This window comes from Uloborus diversus, chromosome 8 (assembly GCF_026930045.1).
Source record: "Uloborus diversus isolate 005 chromosome 8, Udiv.v.3.1, whole genome shotgun sequence".
Lineage (NCBI taxonomy): Eukaryota > Metazoa > Arthropoda > Arachnida > Araneae > Uloboridae > Uloborus > Uloborus diversus.
In genome coordinates, this window is record NC_072738.1 from 63,699,717 (window position 1) to 63,719,821 (window position 20,105).

Genomic DNA, 20,105 nt, shown 5'->3' on the forward strand with positions numbered 1-20,105 from the left:
GTAACGAGGCTTTTGCAGAAACGCTGATTTCGTCCTTCGACACTATCGGAACCTGAAGAGTCAGCTCCGCTTGCAAAGTGTCGATACTGGGACCTTCAGAGAAAGCTTAAGAAGTATCTTGGCAACTTTCTGATTTTCCAAGAGAGCTCCAAAGCATTATTGTGACCAGGGTCAACGCTACGACAAAATGGCAAGTACTTGGCAGTATTTGCTTGTAAAGCTGCGGAGTCAAGAGACTTATTCGCTCATCAGTAGGAGCTTAGCCTCTCCAAGTAAGCCGGAATCGTTCCTTACGCCAATACACTTAATAAATACGTTCAGTTAGTCTTTTTAGTGGTAGCTAAAAATATTTTTCTCAACAGTGAGTAGTCTGCATTCGTGTAACTTGTAGCAATTTAGGAAACTTTTTGGCAAAGATATTTAATTTTTACAGGAAATAGGTGAAAGCCTGTGAAATCCCGAAACGTTCCATGGGAATGACTGGTAACGTTTCGGATTTTTTTTTACACTGTAGAAGAAAAAATCAGCCATCAATTTAAATGAAAAAATGGTTGAGCTGTGTATTTTATAAATTATCTCAGTGATCATTAGAAATGAACGTGTAGCGTGACACGAACTTTCTACTAGTTCATCGTAGAAACCAGTGAAAATAATTCTTTAGCTAATGTGAAAATAAATAAATACTGCTCCTTTCTACTGCATGAATAAACACTATCGAAAGAATTTTCCAGCTTGGCGCACAAACAATCGCAAGTTCTGTCACGTAGTTACCTCAGGCAAAGCGCAAAGCAGCAGCCCCGGAGGCAAGTTTTGCATTTGTTTTAGAATGCTACGTGCTCAACTTTACTATGAGTAACCTATGCCTCGATGCATTTGAAGGTTGTTTAGGGTGATACATGTTTTTAGACAGTATTTTTTATCGTCAGCCACCATTACTAAATGTTTATAGCCCTGCTATTTATTGCGCAAAAATCGAAATATTTATGGGAAACATAAAATGCCGTTAAGGGATATTTTAAGTCAATATAATTTAGACACATACAATACGTATACAACATATGTAGCGTCACTCTGCCGTGGGAATGTAAAGCACAGTATGTGTGGAAATGAGTTTTGGAGACTTTCAAAGAAAAGTAATTTATAGAATTAATTGAACCCCCTTTGTTCTTTATTATGATCCTTATTTATTATAACTGCAATTTTATAAGCATTGTGTTTTTTTTCACCAATAATGTATGTGTTTCTATAATTTTTTTTTTCATCATTACTGATGAAACAATCGACAAAAAAGTTATTTGCTAATTTTTGCTACTAAGAGCAATTAGATGAAAAAAAAATCCATGACAAACATTTTATGATAAAAATCAAGTCTGTTTTAAGATAAAGATTTTTTAAACTCTGATCGACAAAGCTTGTCATTAATTTCAAAAAAAAAAAATAAATAAATAAATAAATAAATAAATATGATGTTACCGTTTCGCAAAAGTAGCGTTTAATGGATTTAAACTCTTGATGTTGTGTTGAAAGCAACAATTTATATTATCTCCAATAGAAAGAAGCGTTTCAAAATACGGAGTTTTATCTCTCCATGCTCTGGGTGACCCTTTTTTCATGACAAAACGATGAGCAGAAAGTCAGTAAAAATATCTGGACGAGTCTCCAACTAAACCCAATAACTACTAAAAATCGTAAAAAAAAATGAATCAAAAATATTTTGAGATTTTAAAAAAGAATTGATGCTTTTAAACGTTCAAGCATCTAACGTAAGTTCCCATGCAAGAACAGGGTTTGCAAGGTTTTATTTAATAGTTCTCTTTTCTCAGTAGAAAATAAAAGTTTCGAATGACATATCGTTCCCAATTGAAAAAATTTGAACTTTACCATTCAGGAAAAGAAATGTGTGTTTGGTTCAGCGCATTCCCTTTTACTAATCCGTTTAAATTAGTGATATTTTATCATCATTATTATTATTATTATTGTAAGCAGTTTCCTATCACTTTTTCTTCTTTTGTAGTCTGCTAGAACGAAAAATACTGTAACAGAAATTTATTACTTTTTTAATCATTCTCGAGACGCATTTTTAAATTTAAGACAAAATGGAGACTGATTTTAATTTTCATACTTTGAATTTCAGACATAAAAATTCAAAGGGGTTATTGTTCCAGCTGTCTCTTTGCCAAAAAAAAAAAACAGATAACAGTGAAAAAAAAAATTTCAGATGTATCAAAAATATATTTAAAACGAAAATCATTTAAGAAAAGTATTTGATGAATGTGGATGTAAATTGAAACACAAATCGATTTAGTGAATTTGTAAATAATGATCTCTAATGCATGCACATTGCGGTGGAAGTTAGTGTCACTGTTGTACTTTGGTTGCATTAATTTGAAATAACTTTTACACTTTCCTTTATTACATAGAATATTTAACTTTTGTGCATGGTTATCTCTATGTTCCGGAATTCCACGTTGTTCCTTAATGCAGGTCATGCGCAGACCCAGAGCAAAGTTGAATGTCTGCGTTGAACTCGAAGCAATCTGCTTCTAAGCTGAACTTGTAAAAAGAGCAACAAACAAAGGAATAACAAAACACAGCATAAAAATATCCAAAGATGACCATGAATGCAAACAAACATTACATATGTATTAAAAGTGCCAAAAAAGTATACGTTTTGGGGCTTGAAATTTATGCCAAACACACAGCGCCCCCTTTAGATACATATCTAAAGGAAGACTTCATTTCCCGAAAAAAATTTGTGGCTTTTAGAATTTTCTTACAGTGTTCGTGCCAGCGCTTCTCAACAGAGCATGGCTAATGGATATGGCATCGTATTCGGAATCGGTGTTACTCAAAATGTAAGCCCGATACTGCCAATAAGAGTGCGAATTGCGCACTGTAAAATAAAAATGAAAAAATCCTAAGAGTCACTGATACTTTCCGCGGAACGTTTTGAGATTTCACAGGTTTTCATCTATGTCCCCGTAAAATCAAGAATCTTTGCGTTCACTCTGGGGGTGGGGGGGGGGGGGGGCACCCATAGCGAAAAAATTTGCAATTTTCAAAATCGGCGATCTAGGAAAGTAAATGTTTAATTAATCAATTTTAATAACTGCAGCTAAATCTACAACAGGGATGCCAAGGTGGGGGGGGGGGGGGGTTGCGGATTAAGTCATCGAAACTTTTAGAGGAGTTTACTATTTAAAAGTGTCATTGGGGATTTCTTTTTTTTTTTTGTGTGCGGTGGGGTGTCGTAAAATTTCGTGGGAGGGGTAGTGCTCTCTTAGGGGGGGGAACACCAAATCTAAGTCTGCATATTTAGATCTGCAATAAGAAAAGCTATCGGTCACCTCGATGAACCAGCAATTCGAGCAATTTTACCCTTAGCTGCGCAGGGGTGCCGAGGGGGGGGGGGGAGAAGGTTATGGCGCAGACTCCACCATTGAAATTTTTAGAAGAAATCAAAGAGTTCCATTTCTTAAGTTTCTTCTCATCTTCGGGAACTCTCTTAGAAAAACGAAATGTTCTCTTTACTTGATCCGTAACCACTTTTGCAAGCTGGTATAAAACAAGATTTAGCTTTTTTTCTTTCAATAACCGACTTTGATGTATCCATTAAAGTATTTTAAAAATGGTTCATATTTTTGTTACGAAATGCGGAAAAGCAACATTAACGCATAACGGAATTATACCTTAATCCCGCATCAGTTAATGTAACCTCCCTCAAAAGTAGCGTGCTCCCTAACCGCACATCCCTCTAGCGGATTGCCGAAAGTTCGTCTTCAAGAATCGCGGGGGGAAAACAGCGGCGGTCGGCGCACTACTCTTTTTAGGCACTATAAAGCGAATAAGTCCAGGGATAGCTGCAGCTGTGCAAGGTAAAAACTACAGGAAAGGGAGATGCTTGATTCCTGCTTGCAATTCTCTCTCAGCTTAGGCCATGGTTACATTAATGTTTCCGGAGCGTTCTTTGTAAACCAAGAAGGTTCTAATCAATTACATTAAATCTACTTATTTTTCCTTGAAGGGTTCATAGCCATGATTGTTTTTAACCGAAGGGATTCTCAAATTCTTCAGAAAGATTCAAAGATAATTTCATGAAAGTTACTAGCTTTCAGCGAATAACGTTTCTGTTTTTACCAAGATATGCTACTGGCGGAAATTGGGCACATTAGCTGCCCATTATTTTAAAGGAACGTTTCCGAATTGTTTTTACAAGGTGAACTTGTCAAATAATTTTTACTGTAAGTACATTATGCATTGTAATATAATTACATTATATGCTCATAAAGAACTCGATGTTCTAAAAATATTTAAAAAACAAAATGCTCGTTGAAAAAACAAAATTATCACCCAGTGCATACTTTCACTAATAATTGATTTTAAAATCTTCTTATCTTTTCATAATTATGGATTTGATTAAAACTAAAATAAGGCTGTGTATAAGAACGTAAGATGAAAGGTTTCAGAAAGCAACCAACAAACTGGTTCACTATTTTCTTATCTTCACTTAGCGAAAGAGAAGATAAAAATCAGTTTTACCGTTTTATCCCTTCCTGTAACCGTCAACCGCAAGGAGTTAGTTTTATTGTCTTGGGGAAATGCGCCTTGTGCTTCTAATCAAACTTAGTGGTTCCAGTCAATAGAAACACATGGAATCACCGGAAAAGCAATTTATTCTACCAAATCCTTAAAAAGTGCAGGAAAATTTTAGTGATTGCTTTTAGCAGTGAAACAATGTCGAACGACCAAGAGAAATGTAAAAGAAAGTGAAACGTATTAAAGATTTCTTTTGTTGCCTGTTATTTCTCAACATTATAAAAATGTTAAAAGCAAAGATTATTCTCAATGTGTTTGGAAATTGTTTTTAGCGTTTAAATGTCAGTAATCTAATGTAAGTGTCCACGCATTAAAATACGTGGTTTTGTGGCTAAATTATGTTTTTAGTGTAATAGCAAAAAGATCGAATAAATACATGTATATTTATTTATTTATTTGTATGAGTATAAATTTCTTTTTGACACCTTGCAAGAAGAAGTGATGTAGACATACCGCCAAAAATCTATATTGTATACCAGCATGTAAGAAAAGATTGAGGAAAAATTTCAAAACATAGGATAGATTGAAAACATTTAGGATAGCCATTCATCTTGCAGTGAATTGGTCAATGCTTGCTACAATGTTGATGTATATTCTACGGAGGTTTAATAAACAGTGAAAGAACAAATAGAAGTGCATACTGAACTTTCCAGAAATATTCCAGGATCATTTCAGGAAGGATTTTTCAGCGGAAAACTTTCCTTTTTTTCGCAAGATATGTTACTGGCAATAAATGGGCACATTAGCTACCCATTATTTTGCAGGAACGTTTCTCAATAGTTTATATAGTGTATTTGTCGGGATAAACTGCGCAGTTGAAAGAAAATATTATAAAATGAAAGAACGAGGGGGGGGGGGGGGGGTTCAACCGAACCAAGCACTGCGACCAGTTGTCTATTGTACTAGTCCTCAAACAGAAGTCTTAAAACAGACCAGTAGCTGAAACAAAATTCAACGAAATCCCAATAGGAATGTTACGAATCTTCTATGGTTCAAGCTAATCACGAACAGGTGTCCAAACCTATAGGCAAAAAACACTTCAGAATCACACATAATGTGAGTAACAGTTTCCTCAAGAAAGAGGCAACCCCATAAAGTTGGATCCTTGTTGACACCCATTAAAGCAAGATGCCGCTTTATGGTGCAATGACCAATAAGAAGACTAAAAGCCTTAATAATCCTATTTTTTGTAAAGAAGCGTTTCGCATTTTCGGCAGAAAGGATCAGGACTGTCCTTCTTGGAATGACCAGCTGAATACGTTCAATGTCATTGTGAGATAACTTCTCAGAAGGGAAGGTTTCTTTCACAACAGCCATCATAAACATACTCCCTGCACTCTCAGAAATGGACTTTTAAATTTGACGAAATTTTCTTCGTTTTTGACGAAACCACTTCCAGGGATATGCTCCGAGCGAACATTTCGTCAAATTGAAGAAACTGCTTTTGTTAGTGGTTTGAGGATGCGAATTTCGTCAAATGTTACGAAATATTTCTTCATTCTAGTTTCGTCAAATTAACATCATTTTCGCAGTTTTGAGAGCATTAGTTTCGTCAAATTAATTTCGTCATATATGAGGACGTTAATTTCGTAAATTTTTAAGAAAATTTATTTACTTTTTTTTCTTTGAGCACATTAGTATTTTTTATTTTTGAGAATACAGTCGAACCTCGTTAATTCGAACACTCTTAAAACAAATAACTGCTGAAATGAACATTTTTGCAATCCTTGTCTTATCGTTTATTGTTTTTCGGATAAAGCGAACCACGTTTTTTTAATCGATTTTAATGGTCCCTTTAAGTTCGTTATAACGAGGTTCGACTGTATTTTATAAGATTCGTGTGCGTCTGATCAAATCGTAACTTCAGAATCTTACCACCGTAGTTTCCCACTTTATTGCGTATAGTCACTTTCACAGGTCCGTTATTTACGGGGTCAGGGGGTCAATTGCTCCCCCCCCCTCCCGTCTTGATTTTTGAACATTCATGTTTTAACACATGACTGGCCGTTGTTTTAGTTGGTTTTCTGTAAAAAAATTTATTGAGTACAGACTCTTTGTCATATTTGGGAAAAAATTGAAACAACGGGCCTGCAGCCCCCCCCCCCATCAAAAAAAAGACAAGTAATTGTTAAAAAAAGAGGCACATAAAATATGTCAAGCAAATTTTTACGTATGTAAAAATGCAAAAAAACATCTTAAAAAAGGTAAAACAAATCATTGCAGATTAAACTCCCCATAGTATGTAATTAACCCCCCCCCCCCATAATGGGGGTTTTTCTTCAAAAAATCTATTTTTTGTCGAATATTTTCCAAATTTGGCACAGAGGTTCGTTATTGGAGGCTAGGGAATTCACACAAGGTCGTTTATGTCCCTCTACGTGGGGGGCGGGGGGGGACAGACAACCCCGCATTGGGGGTTCTCCGTATTAAAAAAAGGTTTTTGTTCGATGTTTTTTAAATTTGCCACAGAGGTTCTTAGATGCTCAAGAATCACGCAGGGTAGTTTTCATCACTTTATAAGGAGAGGAGGGGAGGGGGGGGCCTTGAAAAAATCCAATTTTTGTCGGATCTTTCCAAAATTTGGCACATAGGTTCTTTGATGCACAGGGATTCACGCAGGGTAGTTTTCGGCCCTCTATGGGGGGGGGGGGCAACCCCTATGGTAGTTTTCCTACAAAAAATCCAGTTTTTGTTGGATTTTTCCAAATTTGGCACAGTTTCGTTCTTTGATGCTGAGGAATTCTCATAGTGTGGTTTTCTTTCCGCTATGGGGGACAACCCCCATACGGGGGGGGGGGTTCGTATGAAAAACCAGTTTTTTCATATCTTTTCCAAATTTGGAGCAGAGGTCCTCTGATGCTCGGGAATTCCCACATGGTAGTTTTCAACCCTCCATGATGGGGGGGGGGGAGCAACCCCGCATTGGGGGTTCTCCTTATATAAAAAAAAGTTTTTGTCCGATCTTTTCTAAATGTGCCATAGAGGTTCTTTGATGCTCAGGAATTCGTCCCGCTATGGGGGACAACCACCAAATGATTGGTTTTCTTACAAAAAACCAGTTTTATCATATCTTTTCCAAAATTGTCACAGATGTCCTTTGACGCTCGGGAATTCCCGTTTTCGTCCCGCTATGGAGTGGGAAACCATGTGTGTGGGGGGGGGGGAGAGGGGTCTTATAAGAACCCAGTTTTTGTCTGATCTGTTCCAAATTTGGTACATTTGTCTTTTGATGCTTGGGAATTATCATTGTGTGGTTTTCGTCCCGCCATGTTTGGCAAACCCCATAGGAGTTTTCTTTATAAAAATCAAGTTTTCATCGGATCTTTTCCAGATTCGGCCCAGATGTCCTTTGATGCTGGAAATCCACATAGGATAGTTTCCCATGGGGTAGTATTCATATGGGGTACTACCCCATGTGATTAAAGAACCTATGCCAAATTAGAAAAAGATCTGACAAAAGCCTGGATTTTTGTAAGGAAAACTCCCCTAATGGGGGTGCCTCTAAAGCGGAAAGGATATTTCAAACTGTTTGAACTACATCGCTACCTCGCGATGTAAGGATGGCGATGCATCATGGTGTAGAAATTCCTACATCGCCCTGCCCTACTGGGAATATAAAAGTGCTATTTCCTCAGCAGACATTGGGTTCTGGAAAAATAAATTATGTGCCACGTTTATGCATAGTTAGATCGATATATGCTCAGGAGAAAATTGCTGAAACGTTTCTTCTTCATTGCATCGCATGAAAAAATTCCAGAAAAAAAAAGATTTTCATCCAACTTATACCACAAATTTCAAAGAAGTACAATAAAATGGACAACTCTTAGTTAGTATATATTACTTCTAAAATTAGATACAGAAAATAAAATTAGATAATCTTAAGAAAAAGCTTACCTTTTTCTTTTTCCAATCAATTATTTGTTTTATTAATTTTGCTTGTATGTAGAACATTTATTTGGCCAAATTTATGTTTAATACAGGAACTTTATTATTGCATGCATTTCATACTTTATACTTTGAAAACAATTCTCTGCCAAAATTGCAAAAGGTATTTGAAAATATAAATTTAAAAAAAATGCAGATGTGAAATAAATCTTTTGGTAAAATTAATTTAGTGTAATGTTTGTTAAATAACTTTAAAAATATACCTTTGCTTTTTACCCTTAAGTTTTTATTTTTATTTCCAAACATGTGTAACATGAAATCAATGTATAATATACGAACAATTAGAATATTGTTATAATTATGAAAAAGTCTTCGTCTGTTCTTGTTCCAATTATCTCCGTGATGTTGGATCCATCCTAAAAAAGTTTTAAAAAGAGATTATATACATAATAAGTAAAGGTTTAAGTCCATGGGTGTATGCCCTCATGCACATGGATCTTTTTTTCTACTTCGAGGAACGTTTTACGATTAAATTCAGCAGTTTATTTCTGAAATAAAACATGTTTTCACGATTTCTTTCAAAATCTGAGTTTTTTTCCCTTAAGTTAAAAAGCTACGATTCGCTTGTGACTTTGAAAAGCATCTGATTTAATTTTCTATTTTTCAAAATATATGATTATTTCGATGCTGACAGCTTTTTTTTCAAGCAGATTGCAAGAATGAGTCATTTTTACAGCGGATGAATAAAATTTTTATTTAGGCAGCTAGACTCGCAGTTAGTTTCTGAAATTAATTTCTGAATAATATTCTAGAATTAGAGTTTCTTCAATTTATCGAGAATCAGCATTATTTAGCCATTAAACGAGTTAATTCTTTTGCACATCAAGTCGTGAATTTTCATTTTTTTGAGCTATAAAAAAATCAAGGGTGCGAAAACTGTTGATCTGTGATTTTTTTTTAATTTATTTTTTATTTTAACCGATAGCCAAAATACACCGGTTTTTTTTCCGATTTTCGTGTTCTTCACGAATGTTGTCTGAAGTACACCTTCCCCCTACCCAAATTAGTTCCAATAAAGTAATTATGAATTAAGTGGTACTGAAACTGGTGATTATGATTTTATTTGCACTTTTTTCAGAGATTTCATTGTGCTATGTTATCAATAAACAACATTTACTTACCGAGCTTTACCTCCTTAAACCACTATCAAATTAGAGTCAAAAATCCAGGGCTCCAACACTCGAAGCCACGCTCCATTTCATAAGTTAACTAGTAATTACATAAAGCTATCTTCTAGCTGATGGATAGGGATTTAGTAGAAAAAAAAACTGATTTTTCTGTTATACTGGGGGGTAGAGTACTTACAAAATGGGGCGTAGCGTAAGGGCGTGTGTACTTCGGATTTTTTTAAACTCAGCTGGTAATGATTTTGAAAGGGAATGCTTGCCAAGTAAAGTTGTTAATTGATAGTATAATACCTTGAAATCTTTAAAACATATTCGAACAAAATCATAAAATCATCAGAATCAATCACTAGTACAAAAATATTCAAACGTAGCTCTACTAGTGTCGGACGGTGACGAAGGGAGTATCACCTTTTAACTAAGCATATTTGATTTTTAAAATATGCAATTTTCACGCAGTAAATAAAATAAAACGCCAAAGGAGAAGAGTTGCCAAAGATAGGGGAAACCCAATAACAAAGTGCATTTTCTTGTTTGTTTGTGTCTTGAGAACTAATTGACTGATATCAATGGATTTTTTTTCAAAGGTATATAATGAAAATAGGGACTAGTGTGGTGAGCAAAGCTTGTCACATATATAAAGCTTATCATATATTTTCATTATCCTTTTAATTTTTCAATTGAAGTTCGGTTAAATTTTCAGACATTTTACTTTATATCCAGCAAAATCACAACTCCAACTAAAAGATTTCGATTTATTGAAAGTTCATCTATAAAATGCTTCTTAGTCTGATTTAATGTAGACCGGGATTTCTCACTTTTTGTTGACAATATCTTGAGGCGTCAAATATGGCAATAAAATTAATGCTGCATTTATTTTAGCTGTAGAAACTATGTATAATTTAAAAATTCATAATTATGACAAATCATGTAACACAAATTGACATAGAAAAACTTATAAATTTAATGCATGAAGTGGGAAAATAAACAACAAAAAATGCTTATTATAGTTATTACAATTTTCAAACATGCTATACTATCTTTTCTTTTTTTCTTTTTAAATCAAGGTTAAACATTAAAACTTCACTTCAATAATTTATTTTAATTTGTGGAAAAATTGAAAAAACATTGAAAATATTTTGCTGAAATATCAAGCACAAAGATAGAGTTCTTTATGGAAACTAATATTTTCTCTATCTTAAAATGATTTTATCAAATTGATATTTACTTTACTTCATGTTTTATGCAAGTAAAAAAAGAAGGCTGCACAAATAATGAACATAAGCACTTATTGCTAGAAACATCTGCCGCAGGGAAAGAGATTATATAAACAACGTGGGGTAAGCTGATAAGCATATTGAGGGATTGGTATATAGTATTTGTTTAAGAAAATAAAAATGCAGAATGAAACTAATTTGAACTATTAAACTAAAAAATACACTTCCTTTAACAGAATTATTTTTGTAAAATTCATGGAGAAGAATGAAAACTCATAACCATGTAATATGTTCCATGTTGAAATTAAAAGCTTCAAAGTTCTATGCCTTTTTAAAAAACGCTGTATTTATCATCTGTGTTGGTTAAGCTACGGTGGAGGTTTTTTTTTTTTATAAGTTTAAATTCGTACAAACTCTTTAGTGATGTTTGTAATTTTTTTAACGAAATAAAGGAAGTACGCTTTTGGAATCAAATGTCAACGAACCAACATTTTCTTTTACAAATAAAAAAAAAAACAACGCTAGCTAAGCCTAACGTGGAGGTGACTCAAAGTTAACACACACAGAATTCTAAACCTAATCGAACCGTTCGTTTTCAATTTTAATGTGTTTTAAATACAACTATAAACACAACACTAAACAAAAATGTAACAATACATAAAAGAAGGCACATTGCACATACAACTTTCAATAAATACTAACCTTTTTTATGAATCCGTTAGAATAATTGAGGTAAGATAATTTAACGAGCAAGTACAAGATTGAAACGAAAACTCCCAGAATGCACTGCAATGTGACGAAATCGGGACAAAATAATTTCGTGAAAAATTTGAGATTTCTGGTTTCGTCAAATATCACGTGATTCGGTGACGAAAGGATCGTCGAAAATAACGAAATAGTGCTCGAGGATTGCCGAATCGTCAAAATTGAGCGTTTCATTTTTGACAGTGTGTTTGAACATAGGACTGTGGTTGACCTGTCCTTACTCTTAAAGATGTGGCAGTTTGTTCAGAGGAAGAAGTTGAAACCTCCGACCAAAGATGTTTGGTTTATCCTACTTTCTCGGGAAAGGCAGGCCGAGTGACTTTCGCCTCCTGTACCAGCCTCCCCCTTTCCAGTCCGCGCCTGTTGCATTTCTGTGTAAAATTGAGTGCTCCCTGCTCCCTTACTGCAGAGTCGGTGGGTTACAGACCTGCACCCTCACCCCTCTCGTTCGATGAGTTACAGACTTGCACCCTTACTCCTTTTGTTCGGTGGGTTGCAGACCAGCATCCTCACCCCTCTCGTTCGGTGGGTTGCAAACCTGCACTCTCGCCCCTTTCGTTCGGTGGGTTGCAGACCTGCACCCTCACCTCGTCCAGCAGCAAGGTTGCTGGTTTTCTCCTTCAAGCCAGCCTTCAACTCTACGGAAGCTGGGAACTGTGAATTGGTAAAAGGTCAACACCCGCACAACCACCCTGTATGAGTGTAAGGCTAAGTGCAACGAGGTTTTTCGCCCGGTTTCTCGAGGGGACCGTTTAAGACATCATACAACCCAGATGCCATCCATCCATCAGTACGGTGCCTCACACCTTAGATTAGGCGCCCATTTTAGTCGCCTCTTACGACACGCATGGACTACGTTGGGACTATTCTGCTCCGGTCAACACACGGAGAAAAAAAGAAAATGTAACAAACGTGACACATAAATCAAAATCACTAAAAATATCCTATTAATGTAGAGTACAATTCGATAATCTTCGCTTTATACACTGTAAAAAAAAATTCCGAAACGTTACTGAGTGTTTTCGTGTTACGTTTTGGGATTTCAATGGTTCTTATCTACTTCCTGGAAAAACCAAGCATTATTGTCAAAAAGTTTCCCGAATCATTCAAAGATGCACAAATGCAGACTTCTCACTGGTGTGAACAGATTTTTAGCTCCCACTTTAAAGATTAACTGAGCGTATTTATTAAGTGTAACGGCTTCAGTTCGATTACAGACCAGACTGAGTAAGCTCCCTTAGGAAGCGAATAAGTTTATGGATTACGTAGCTGTGCAAGAATTGCAGGAGAGTAAAATTCTGCATACTTACCTGCAATTCTATCTTAGCTTTGGCCGTGTTTGAAATACTGCTTTTCGAACTTCTTTTATAATTCAGGAAGGTGCCAAGTTATTCTGTTATACCTACCTAGGTTTACTCTAAACTGGCGAAACTGGCTTTAAACGGAAAGATTTCTTAATTTTTCAGGAAGTTTCGAGGATAATTCAAGGACGGTTGCTAAATTTTAGCGGAAAACATTCCTGGTTTTTGAAAGATATGTTACTGGCAGAAACTGGGCACAATAGCTGCCCATTATTTTCCATTAACGTTTCTGAATCGTTTTTAGTGTACCTTGTAATTTCGCCTTTTGAAATTCCTTAAATATCAAAATATATCGATTAAAAGTATCTATAAAAACTTACACGAGTACATTTAAGTTTTATTTTTGCTCACTCTTCTGTTTCAAGTGGAGAAAATTCTAATCTAATAAGCTAAGCAATGCTCAACTCTCCTTCAGTATAAGAAAGAAAAACTAATGTTACGAGGAAAAGTGATGAGGAAAAACGGAATGAACTGTCCAACGTGAGTAGTGGGAAAAGGCCGGTTCTGGGCCAGGAGGGGGCTCTAGGGCTCATAGCCCCCTCTCACTCCGCCTCCCACTTCCTCCCCACCCCCTAAAGATCTTCCTCCGACCTCCACTTCCTCCGACCTTGGGGTTGCGCCGCCTCCCCCCCCCCCCCGACGCCATCCCTCCCCACAACCGGGGCCGCCGCGAGAACCCGTAGAAGGTGATGAGGTTTTTTCGCGCGCTTTTTTTTTTTCGCGCATTTTTGGACTTAGAATATTTTGAACTTGTTGTCATGACAACCAGAGTTTTTAGTTTTCGGTTGGCAACACCTGTTGCTATGCTTTAACTTATGCGGTGTTTAACGTTCATGGCGCCATCTATTGAGAGGTTTATTTTTATTTTTTTTATTTCTACGAATTTTATTTTTATTTTACAGAGTGTTGGGAATCGAACACCCAAACTTTGAGTTAGCAAAAACGTATGCTAACCACTATGCTATATTTTTCATTACTCTTTCAGTCTTAATGTGAATCTGTACCATGACAACGAATATTACAATTAAATTAATTTTAAAACCATCAGTTAATTTACTCTTTAGTACTAATCATGGCATATCATTAACTGAATTTCAGCTCATAATTGAAACTATAATCATTATTATTATTTTTCATAATAACAAAGTTTTCACTTAAGTAAAGATTTATTTAAATACAACCCATTCGAGATTTTAGATTTATTTCAATGCTTTGTGGACTTGAAATATATTTTAAACTTTGATTTTCTTTTTCATGCATTTCAAACTTTATCCTTTTTATTTTTTCTAACTTGTTAAATTTTCTTAACTAATTTCTTTTTTCTTTGTCAAATTTACAAATATTTTTTCTAACTTGTAAAAATTTCGAAGAAATAATTTTCTTAACTAATTTTTTTTGACTTTCATACAACAAAATATTTTTTCTTACTTGTTAAATTTTCAAAGAAATAATTAACTTAAATATTCTTTCACACATTTTGAACTTTAACGTTTTTTCCTGTCATTTAGCACTTTGATTTTTTTTTTCACTATTTTAGCGTTTTTCAATTATTTTCAGTCTTTAACTATTTTCTTAACTTTTTAGTCTTTAACTAATTTCAAGCATTTCAGACTTAGATTATTTTTCGTGATTTCGATTTTTTTTTTTTTTTTTAGTATATTTTAGAGTTTGATCATTTTCTCGCTTGTTTTTACTTTATCGTTTTTTTCCGATATTTTTAAACTTAGAAATTTTTCGCAATTAGTGACTGGAATTGAAACCTCAAATTTTTCGAAACATTATCATGTCTTCAATTTTTGCAATCATGTCAAACTTGCAATCAATTTACTCGTAGTAGTAATTAACACTTATCATTAACAAATTTTTACGGATTTTAAGAAATCAACTTAATTAATTTTTTCCAGTAAGCAAATTTCGCACTCAAGTTACATTCCAACACTGCATATACGTTTCAAGAGTTTCATTGAATTTATCACATACCATTTAATTAACTCTAATAATTACTTTTTCATTAATACTTAACTTAATCATTTTATCATACATTTATTCTAGTTACAAAATTATGCTTAAAAGTTATTTATTTTTCTTAGCACAAGAGATTTTAACATGTTCCTACTAAAATGCTTTTCACTCTAGTTTGAGTTTACTAAAATAGCAACTCATTTACGATTTAGATTCATTTAATCGTCTTTGATTCTTTTTCATTATTATTATTTTACATTATCACATACGTTATTATTTTTATACATTTATCCATTTAATTTTCCAAAATCTACAATCAATTTACTCTTCGTATTAATTAACACTTATCACTATCAAATATTTTCATGAATTTTAAAAATTATCTTCTTAAATAATTTTTTACTGTAACCAAATTTCCCACTCAAGTTATATTTTATCACTACATATGCTTTTCATGAGTTTCATTTAATTTATCGCATTTCATTTAATTAACTCTAATAATTATTTTTTATCATCGATATTTAAGTTAATCATATTTTCCTTTATTTTTTTTTTCATGCAAACACTCTTGATGGAATAAAACAAAATTTTCAACTTTCATGAATTAAATCCCCTCTGACTATTTTATTTTACTTTACCATACTTTACTATTTTACTTACTGCGTTTTACTATTTATCATTCATTACAGCTTTTCCAAAATATTACTTTACAACCAACTTATTTCATTAACAGAATTTTCATTACAATTTATAAATTTCACTTTTATTTAATTATTTTTACCTACGCTAAAATAAAACACATCACATAAAAAAGTTAAACATCAATGAAGAACCCGAGAAATGTTAAAATTATAAGTCGAGTATCAAAACTTCATGTCAGCAAATTTTAAAAATAGACTTACCGAAAAATAACTTCTACTGAAATTCATTTCAAAACTTGGAATCAATTTACTCTTAGCATTAATAAACACTTATCATTAAGAAATTTTCATGGATTTTAAAAATCAACTTATTTAATTTTTTCCAGTAAGCAAATTTCGCACTCAAGTTACATTTTATCACTACATATGCTTTTCAAGAGTTTTATTGAATTTATCACATTTTATTCAATTATTTTTTGATTAGTATTAAACTTAGTCATTTTATCGCTTAGTATTTAACTTAATCATTTTCTTGCTTGTTTTTACTTTATCGGTTTTTTTTTCCCGTTATTTTTAAACTTAGAAATTTTTCACAATTAGTAACAGGAATCGAACCCACAAATTTTTCGAAACATTATCAGGTCTACAATTTTCATCCAACTAATTTATTTTAAAAACTTGCAATCAATTTACTCTTAGTAGTAATTAACACTTATCATTAATAAATTTTCACGATTTTAAAAAAATCAACTTATTTAATTTTTTTCCAGTAAGCAAATTTCGCACTCAAGCTACATTTCATCACTTTATATGCTTTTCAAGAGTTTCATTTAATTTATCACATTTTATTTAATCAACTCTATTAATTATTTTTTGATTAGTATTTAACTTAGTCATTTTATCGCATAGTGTTTTACTTTATTATTATTTTTTTTTTTTCATACAAGCACTCTTGTTAGAATAAAACAAAATTTTCAACCTTCATGAATTAGAATCACTTTGGCTATTTCATTTTCCCAATAATATTTTACTTTAACAACTAATTCCTTTAACAAAATCGATTTCATTTATTTTAGTCTTTATCCTTTTCGAACGATACATTCAAATGGACAGCTATACGTTAAATTAAGAAACTTAATCTAAATTTTGACAAATTAAGTTATAGCTAAATACTGACTAAAATTAAGTACAAAAGACTAACCTTTTTGGGGTGAAATCCCTCAAGTACCAGCTATCGCGAATTTATTTAAAAACAGTGAATGAAATTGTAATAAGTGGATTGTTAATTATAACTCAATCTCACAAAATTACAATTACACGCATGTTTTATTTGAAATCGCTGCATACGGCTGGCTGCCCATCGTCGATTTGCAGAACGCATGCCGTGATATCGCAAATCAACTCGGCTGTTGAAAAAAACTACCGTAATCCTACAGCACTTCGGATCGTCCACACACACACCGAGGCGAATTGAGAAAATGACTTTATCAATACTGCTATCTACCCCTTTACCGATAACAGATAACAAACCCCACGTGCTAGTATTATTCACCACCTGACCTACGTCTTTCAAGTGATGTCACTGTTTCTGACCAATTAAAATTAGTTCACGTTTCTCAAATATCAAGCACATAGATCGACAATAGCCTGATGTCAGGTTTTCCAAACAAAATTTTAGATTTTAATTCGTAGTTTCGAATTAATTTCTTTTTCATTTCAAACTTATAAAAAAAATTTCCAGCTTGTAAGAATATTTCTTTCAAAAACAGATTTTTGATTCAAAACAGTATTTTTTCAAAATTGTAATATTTTTCTACTTAGAAAATGAAATCAAAAATTTTTGTTTTCTTTAATCATATAAAATGTTTTTAAGAAATAATTTCTCAAACTTGTAATATTTTTCCACTAATTAAAAAAAATCAATTTTTTTTTCAATCATAAAAAAATAAATTTTTAATCTTACAACAGTAAATTTTTCCGCAAAAATATTTTTTTCAAATCAAAATAATAATAATAATAATATTTTTGTAACATATTGTTTTTTTTCCTTTCAATCTTTTTTTTTTCAAAAATTTTCAAACTTACAAAATAAAATTTTTTCAACTGAATCTTCAAACGAAATGATTTAATTAAATTTAAAACTCAATATCACTTTACTCTTAGTATTAATAACCAATAGCACTTAACCATTTACTCTTTGCACTCTAAGTATTAATTAACACACACGCATTACAAATAATAATAATAATGTTTAAGATACTTACAAATCATCCACTCAAGCTTTCAAATATCCATCTAGTATGTTATTGTTCATTCGTGTGAGGGAACTTGTAATAAAACTTTACTTATCAACCGAAATTATAAGCGAAAATATCGCATTTTTTAGCACTTAATATAATCCTACAATTAACAAATTGGTTTTAACTTTGAATTTAAGAAAAATAAAAACTATTACACACTTAGTAACATATCTATCGATGTATAATATTTCATGACAAATCACAAATAGGTGAGGATCTTTTATCGATCATGTGACCAACTAAGTTAAGAAAGAGCGTTCTTATCTATATGAGAATTTATAAGTCTTTAATATTTCTCTTTAATGTAAGTGTATTGATACGTACGAGTTTGTGTATGTGAATATAACTGTGTATTGTTTTCAAACCATTGTCATGTTTAAGCTTTACGGTTCTAATTTTGACTTTCCACTTAGCATTATTTGAAGTCCTTCGCATGTATTAAACTATAGAAATATCACAAAAATTATATTTTCATTCAGTCTTAATTACAAAACCATACAATAAGATGAAGACAACACCGATAGTATAAAGATTACTTACAAGAAAGTGCATATAAAAAATATATGTAAGAGTGATATTTCTATAGTTTAATACATGCGAAGGACTTCAAATAATGCTAAGTGGAAAGTCAAAATTAGAACCGTAAAGCTTAAACATGACAATGGTTTGAAAACAATACACAGTTATATTCACATACACAAACTCGTACGTATCAATACACTTACATTAAAGAGAAATATTAAAGACTTATAAATTCTCATATGAGATAAGAACGCTCTTTCTTAATTTAGTTGGTCACATGATCGATAAAAGATCCTCACCTATTTGTGATTTGTCATGAAATAATATACATCGATAGATATGTTACTAAGTGTGTAATAGTTTTTATTTTTCTTAAATTCAAAGTTAAAACCAATTTGTTAATTGTAGGATTATATTAAGTGCTAAAAAATGCGATATTTTCGCTTATAATTTCGGTTGATAAGTAAAGTTTTATTACAAGTTCCCTCACACGAATGAACAATAACATACTAGATGGATATTTGAAAGCTTGAGTAGATGATTTGTAAGTATCTTAAACATTATTATTATTATTTGTAATGCGTGTGTGTTAATTAATACTTAGAGTGCAAAGAGTAAATGGTTAAGTGCTATTGGTTATTAATACTAAGAGTAAAGTGATATTGAGTTTTAAATTTAATTAAATCATTTCGTTTGAAGATTCAGTTGAAAAAATTTTATTTTGTAAGTTTGAAAATTTTTGAAAAAAAAAAGATTGAAAGGAAAAAAAACAATATGTTACAAAAATATTATTATTATTATTATTTTGATTTGAAAAAAATATTTTTGCGGAAAAATTTACTGTTGTAAGATTAAAAATTTATTTTTATATGATTGAAAAAAAAATTGATTTTTTTTAATTAGTGGAAAAATATTACAAGTTTGAGAAATTATTTCTTAAAAACATTTTATATGATTAAAGAAAACAAAAATTTTTGATTTCATTTTCTAAGTAGAAAAATATTACAAGTTTGAAAAAATACTGTTTTGAATCAAAAATCTGTTTTTGAAAGAAATATTCTTACAAGCTGGAAATTTTTTTTATAAGTTTGAAATGAAAAAGAAATTAATTCGAAACTACGAATTAAAATCTAAAATTTTGTTTGGAAAACCTGACATCAGGCTATTGTCGATCTATGTGCTTGATATTTGAGAAACGTGAACTAATTTTAATTGGTCAGAAACAGTGACATCACTTGAAAGACGTAGGTCAGGTGGTGAATAATACTAGCACGTGGGGTTTGTTATCTGTTATCGGTAAAGGGGTAGATAGCAGTATTGATAAAGTCATTTTCTCAATTCGCCTCGGTGTGTGTGTGGACGATCCGAAGTGCTGTAGGATTACGGTAGTTTTTTTCAACAGCCGAGTTGATTTGCGATATCACGGCATGCGTTCTGCAAATCGACGATGGGCAGCCAGCCGTATGCAGCGATTTCAAATAAAACATGCGTGTAATTGTAATTTTGTGAGATTGAGTTATAATTAACAATCCACTTATTACAATTTCATTCACTGTTTTTAAATAACTTCGCGATAGCTGGTACTTGAGGGATTTCACCCCAAAAAGGTTAGTCTTTTGTATTTAATTTTAGTCAGTATTTAGCTATAACTTAATTTGTCAAAATTTAGATT